This window comes from Hoplias malabaricus, chromosome X2, assembly GCF_029633855.1.
Source record: "Hoplias malabaricus isolate fHopMal1 chromosome X2, fHopMal1.hap1, whole genome shotgun sequence".
NCBI lineage: Eukaryota > Metazoa > Chordata > Actinopteri > Characiformes > Erythrinidae > Hoplias > Hoplias malabaricus.
Window position 1 is genome coordinate 4,085,049 of NC_089819.1, and position 7,341 is coordinate 4,092,389.

Here is a 7,341-nt window from a genome sequence, read left to right on the forward strand (position 1 = left end):
GCTAATCAAGAAACAAAACCAGGCACTAGTCTAATTATAATTCTTAATGCATTTAAATATTCCTAGGTGCCCATAATACACACTAGCTAGGATGTTAGTCATTAACAATTACTAAGGTTTTTTTCATTTATTTTTTAAATGGTCATATCAAAGTAAAGCTTTAACAAATATATCACAAACATCTTGCTTAACTAGCTATAGTATCTACGATATCTTATTTCATCCACCCATCAAGGAAGTTCTCAGTCTATCAATCTACTTCATTCATGAAACGTCAGCAAGTCTGCTCAGATTCTAGTTAATAAATTAATCTGTATGCAAGTTAATCACTGTCTTACAAATGCTAGGTTGTATACAGTCATGATTGACACTGTTATGTTCTTCAAACCATACCTTATGGGCACATTAGAGTCTTTAGAATATCTCAAGTGATGCCTGATTCTGCCCAGGTTTTCTAGCTTCCCAACACTAAGATCCCCTTTGTGGACATGATGAATGCTTTGGAAGTAAGCATAGTTACAGTTTCGTCACTTCAGTGGTTTGCAGCCAAGATGTGAAGTGGTAGGTATGCAGATCATGATCTTTAAGTCACAAGGCCATGAGGTCATGCTTATCTCCCAGAAAAACTTTGCTCCCTCTAGGTAGGAGGCAAGTAGATTAATTCATGTATCTTAAGCTCATGTTCACGAGTGATGCAAGAGGAACTGTGAGATCAACAACAGGTAAGGGGGGGCTGCTGGTCTAACCTGGTCTAGGACAGAATAGGATCCAGCTAACGTCCTAATGTTGATCAACTGAGAGCTTCTCTTAACCCTGGTGTCCAATCCATATGGCCTCCGTCCAGATGACACAACCACAAAGTCGAAAACTACTCTGTCTGTTATGGACAAACCATGACAAGCACTAAAGTCCAACAACATCCCACGGCTTGGGTTCAAATTTGGCAGGCTGTTCCTCCCAATCACTCCGCTCCAGATTTCCTAGTCATTGCCAACATGAACACTGAAGTTTCTCTGCAAAACAATGGAGTCAGTGCATGAAGCCCTCTCCAGAATTCCACCCACATTCACCAAGAAGTTTTATTCATTGCTTACAAAGACAGGAATGACAGAACACCCTGAGTATGAACCTAATGTCACCATGCCTAATGCTAGGCATAAGTTATAGGGATATAAATCTGACCATTACCTGACTGTGCAACTGTAGACCTATATTCTCCCACAGCCCCTCAGCGAAATGCCATGCAATAAGGGTGTATTTTAGCTTAAGTAACAGAATTGGAGGTAATCTGTCCAAGTCCCATTTTCCTTTTTATAACTGTGTTATCAAAATCTTTTTTGTTTGTTTGCCTTTTTTTGTCTTGAGAGTTTCATTAGCTCTATCAAGTGCAGTTTTGCCCTTTATTTGAGGCTAACATTTCTGCTTGCTCTATACCTCTATTCTGAGAAATGTGTAATTCCTCTTTTATAATATCAAACCTAACACACAATGTGAAATTGTCGCTGACACATTTTTCTTTAGCATGCAACTTCATGCAGATGGACCGCCCTGAGCTAAAAGCCTAGCTAAGGCTTTAGCCTTTGGGAAGGGCTGATGCTTTATTAGGCATAAATGATGAGAGGGAGAGAGAGAGAGAGAGAGAGAGAGAGAGAAAGAGAAAGAGAATTCTGCTGATAAGCATAGAAATACAAGCCGCTTAGAATGACATCACTGCAGTGGGGGTTAGCGGATGGTTTCTTACAGTCGCAAGGGCCTCCAGTGCTGTCAATTCCAATCAGCTTCTCCCACTCCTCCTTTGCTGGCTAGGCCAAAACAAACTTTTTCTCCCAGCCTCTGCTGTGGGGCGTAAACATGAGATTCACAAAGGGACCTTGAACTTGCCTCCCAAACCACTGCATGGAGAAACTCCATGGTGTTTCAACACATGCTGAATAGTTTAATGAGGGAGTAAGAACAAAAAGAAGGCTGTTTACAACATCACATCTGGTTTTACTATTTGCTTTTGGAGAGTTGTTGGCTAGGGTAGTGGCTAACCATAACCACAGCTGTCACCAACCCACTCCATACAGAAAATAATGGCCCTAACTAAAGCTCAGCAGCCTTGTAAATGACCCTCTGGAGTCTAAATGACTCAAAATGATGTTGTAACTTTCTGTTTTATTTAGGGTAATTACTTTTAATAAACCGGAATAAGAGAAAAACAAAACAGAATGAAAATCAGTGTCAACAAGAAAAAAAGCAATAACAATAGAAACATATCTAGGGACACTCCTTCTAACGAATCCATTTGTGGAGGCACGGTGGTCAGCAGCAAGTTGAACGATTTACGTTCTTCTAGACTATTATCTCAGGACAGCGATAAAAGTCTAGAAGAACTAGACAATTATCGCTGTCCTACACAGGACAGCATCAGGAACCTCTACAACTCCATGCTGAGACATCCGGCATGTTACATTAGCAAACATGGCGGCCTGACGCCATATTGAGAGACACTACTTCTGTTAGTGTAGCCCAATAAATATTGCTCATATCAGTATAATTTTAAAATCATTTATTATTCATGGTAACCTTTATCTTCCACCTGAATATCATTGCAATCTGACACTTTTGTTGGCAATGAGGGTATAAATATCTTCTGTTTATTCTTTCTATCTGTCTCCTGTTGTGGTTTTTGCAGATGAAGCCAAACCTTCCTTCAGGATATGAAAAGACTGCATGAGAAAGAGCTGTAGGCACAGCTGTCAGGTAAAGCTGTGATTGTTTTTCTCCAGGTTGGATTTTTAATAAATAAGTATCTGCTAACGGGAATGTATTTAAGTATCTAGCCACGGGAATATATTTAAAGGTGGCATGCACTGCGCAGCTGCTCACCACTACATTAAAAGCCTCACAGCGCCACGGTATCATGAACCAAACTGAAGCTGAACATATACTGATGTTTTATACTGTCTAGTACTCGATCAATCTTCCCCAAACACATCAGTACACTCTAAAAGTTCTTTAATATTCCACTCCACATTTAAAAAATGATGTTACTTCCAAGTGCTAAGTTGAGTTCTTCCAAGTTTCAGTTCACCTTTAAATGACTAATGCTGACTTGGATGCTGGAGGACTGATCACAAAGTTAATTACTCCAGTGTTACTTGGAATAAGATGTTTGTACACTGACTTTAATTGACATTTAAAAAGTTTTTTTGTCATTCTTCTCCCGTAAAGTTACTGTTTTGGAGATGCATGTTTTTCATGGGACAGCGCCCATATGTGTTTATGAAGCCCCCGCAAATGGGTAAAAACAGCTCTCTCTGTCTGGCATCTGAAGATTTTTAGACAATGGAGAAACTCCAAACATTACTCCTCACAGACAGTGATTCAAGGTGGGGATTGAACCCACAACCCTAAAGTGTGTGAAAGCAACAGTTCCTGTTGCACCTCTATGCTGCCCAGGGTATACGTGAAACTGCAGTATATTTTCATTGGATTGTTGCTGGTATGGAGACCATGGTGCCAAACCTCAGTGGATTGGCTGTCTGAGGAAAACAAATTCCACAGTGGGAAAGTATAATGCTTTAAGTCTTCACTGTTGAATCATGGTCATGCTACTCCGAACTCCACATAGTCTTCGCATCTTCCCACACACTGAAAAATATCTTCAGAACACATGACTTAGTATTTTATTTTTCTCCCTTGTTTTTTTCCCCATTTCAGGTGGGATACGTGTGCTGTGCATGATCTCTGTGAGCATGTGCGTTTGTGTACAGCAGCATGGTAAGGCTCAAGGGGCACTGAATATGAACCCAGGCCTCATAGCCTCAAGGATATAACATGAGAGAGCAAGCAAGAGCACTGGCATCAGATGTATATATATAAACAGGGGGATTGCAGGCCTGGTCTAGGTCATATTAAAACTGAAAACTAATGCTTTACCAGTTCACTGACTACCGCACCACAGCTATTACACCAATATAACCTACAAAGACTGAGATTCAGTTAAATGTTTTATGGTAAAAAAAATGGTCTGATGGTCTGGTACAGATGAATTAAAGATGTTAACCTTGTCGTTAAAGAACCCTTAAAATTAAGCATCCCCTCTAATCTTACCCTGTAGGCAAATTATTTATTAAAATGTGGATTTTATTTAAACATATTTTAATTCACAATGGTTGTTTTCCACATGAAATGTACAGATAGAGAGAGAGAGAGAGAGAGAGAGAGAGAGAGAGAGAGAGAGAGAGAGAGAGAGAAAACTAGCATTCCGGACAGAGACAGTTAGCTTATTTACTCATTTACAGGCATCAGGGCTTTGTAAATATATTAGACCTGTATCAAGCATGAAAAAAAACGACTGGAGAGCTAGCATTTGGTAATGAAATATCTTCTGAATTTTATAAAAAAAAGTGTTTTTATCAATTTAGTTATCGTAATATTTAACCCGCTGTACATTCTGCATTAAACTATTCATTAGAATCATAAGCTGATTCCCTTCAGGTTTACTCTCCCCAAACGTCTCTGTTACAGTAGACTAAAGTCTTAGGACACACTATTGTCCTTATATTAATGATCTAGGGATCATGGCATGTTGGGAAGCTTGAACCTGCTTGTAATTGTTCTTGTAAAGCATTCATAAAGCCAAGGTTGCAGCTGCAATGCCCTATGGACTTCACTGACAATGGAGCCTTTGTAACAACACCCAGCTTGTTTTTACTGAGCTTACTCTACAGGTAACCCATCGTGGCTGAGGAAGAAAGGGTCTCTCATGCTATACATGGAACAGAAAAGAAGTCAGTGTGTCCAACAGCAGTTTGGTGCCCTATACTATCCCTAAGAAACATTAGCCTAACTCCAAGCCCAAAAACCCAGAGAAAATACCATTCCTGCTATAGTATACTGTATTTAGAGCAGGGCCTGTTTCTTAGGGCAGCAACATTAGCTGCTGACTCACAGTGCAAAGAAGTGTTGAAATCGTTGAAAACTTAAAACTGAGAACATTTAAGATTGCCTCTATGAGGAGTAACCTTTCCTAGGATTAGGATGAAAACTAACAACCTCAAAATAGTAACGTAGTGCAGTTTCTGCAGTGCTGAGCCTGGAGTAGCAACAAGAGAGGTTATGTTCTCCCTATTACAGTTCAGTGAATCATTACAATGGTTTTGAAGGAGGAGCTGTATTCTCTGAAATGATGGAGCTCCATCCACTACCTTCGAGATTAACTGGAGTGGTGTGATCTTGAACTAATCATCAAAAAACAGTAACTGACCTCACTAAAGGTCTTCTGGCTGAATGCCCTCAAATCCTGAGAGAACTGTAGCATCTAGTATAAAGCCTTCCCAGAAAAGCAGATGATGTTACTGTAGCAACTGCCTATTAATAATGTCTATTAAAAAGTATTAAATTCAAGTTGTCCTTATAATTTTAAGAAGAATGGGGAAGGCTACAGTAACCTCTCAGGCAGGCTGAGATTACTCAGAGTAAAGTGAATGTCATTTCTGTCCTTGTTTAACGTATAGTGAACTGCAGGATTTCAGAGTCGTCACATGTAAGAAACAAATAGGGGTTCTGCTCTTTGCGGTTGATTCTGACCTCTCGACTTCTCCATTTAATTCTGCATTATGCTCATCCAGATCAGATTTACATTTTTGTCCAGTGGAAGATTAAGATGAGTAGATTTGATGCATCACTCTACTAAAGAACAATAATCTCAGTCTTCTTTCCAGCCCTAAATGCATTTGTGTGTTTGGTATGCGGATTTGTGCATGACAAAGAGACACAGACTGAGACTGTGTGTGTGTGTGTGTATATTGTCTGCCTAATATCTGGCATAACTGCTCCTAATTGCTTACACATAAACAAGTGAATCCTCCGGGTGCTCCGGTTTCCTCCCACGGCCCAAAAGGACGTAGGTGGATTGGCTGCTCAAAAGTGTCCATAGGTGTATGTGAGTGAATGTGTGTTGCCCTGTAAAGGACTGGCGCCCCCCACAGGATGTGTTAATGCCTTGCGCCGAATGATCCTGGGTAGGCTTCAGATCCTCCGCGACCCTGAACTGACCATTGCAGAAGCTCCGCCCTTGTCGTGTGTTCAGAGAGGAGCATAGCATGGAGAATTGTGGGAAACAAGTTGAAGAAAGGTGAAGGCAGAGCTGCAAGACCCTCTGTCATTGGTAGTCTGGGCTCAGCACTGCAGAAGCCACACTATGTAACTTTTGGAGGAGGTAGGACCTCCCCACATGCCCCCATTTACACTAGGGTCTTCATTTTTGGGGTGCTGTCTTCCTTTTAGAGGGCTGTGGAAGTGGCTACATTAACACTAGATGAAAAGGTTTTATATGAATTTTATTCTGCTTTTCTTGGAGTTTTTTTTTTGGAAATGTATAAATATTAAGCTCAACTTAGACCTCCTATAGTTTGGAGATTGTGTGGAGTGTGTGTGTGTGTGTGTGTGTGTGTGTGTGTGTGTCAGTGCTCAGCAAACATTAACATTCTGTTGATACAAGCTGTTGAAGGCCATCAGCAATGTAGGAAGTGATGACAATTCCCAAAGTCTCCTTCCTTTCCAGCAGAACTCACCAAAACACACACACACACAGACACACACACACACACACACACACACACACAGTTTAATCACAGCTTCATCTCCTGCTGTCATGTTTCCGTCTACACAAATTTCATGCAGTCCTCACAGGAAGTGTTAAGCCACCCAAAATTGACAGCTTTCTCTGGATGTCCATATCAGTCAGGAGGAAGGACGACTAAAAGAGCAGGTTGTAGTGGTACATTCTTTTTCAAAAAAACAAAACAAAACAAAAACGGTTATCTAATGAAAAACAGTAAAGTGTTTCAATACTTAATGTGCTGGCATTTGAAATATGATTTTACGCAGAGCAACATACAGCTTTATCCATGGTACAGCTGGTAGATTCCAATTTTAGAAGCTGTGACACTGTTGTAGCATAGTGTGATTATCGAAGCTAGGAACTTTACTAATCTTCTGAATAGAAAATGTAGTTTTACCCCACTATTCTTCACCAGCCATGTTAAGCTGTGTTCTGAAAGCCATTTGTACACATCTAACTAGCATGCTAGCTAGCCCTGCTGCCTCGACGACCAAGCTAAATAATTAACAGCTTACAACACCAAAGTTATGTCTTTTACAAGTGAAATCATCTAAAATCTAGTGGCTATAACGTCTCATTTAAAGATTGTTGTGTGAATGAACGAATGATTGAATGAAATAGTTGTACTTATATAGTGCTTTTTTTTAGACTCTCAAAGAAAAGTACAGCTTTGGGATGTTGAGGGCCTTAATCACTATCTACATGGATGAGGCATCAGCAGAAAATCC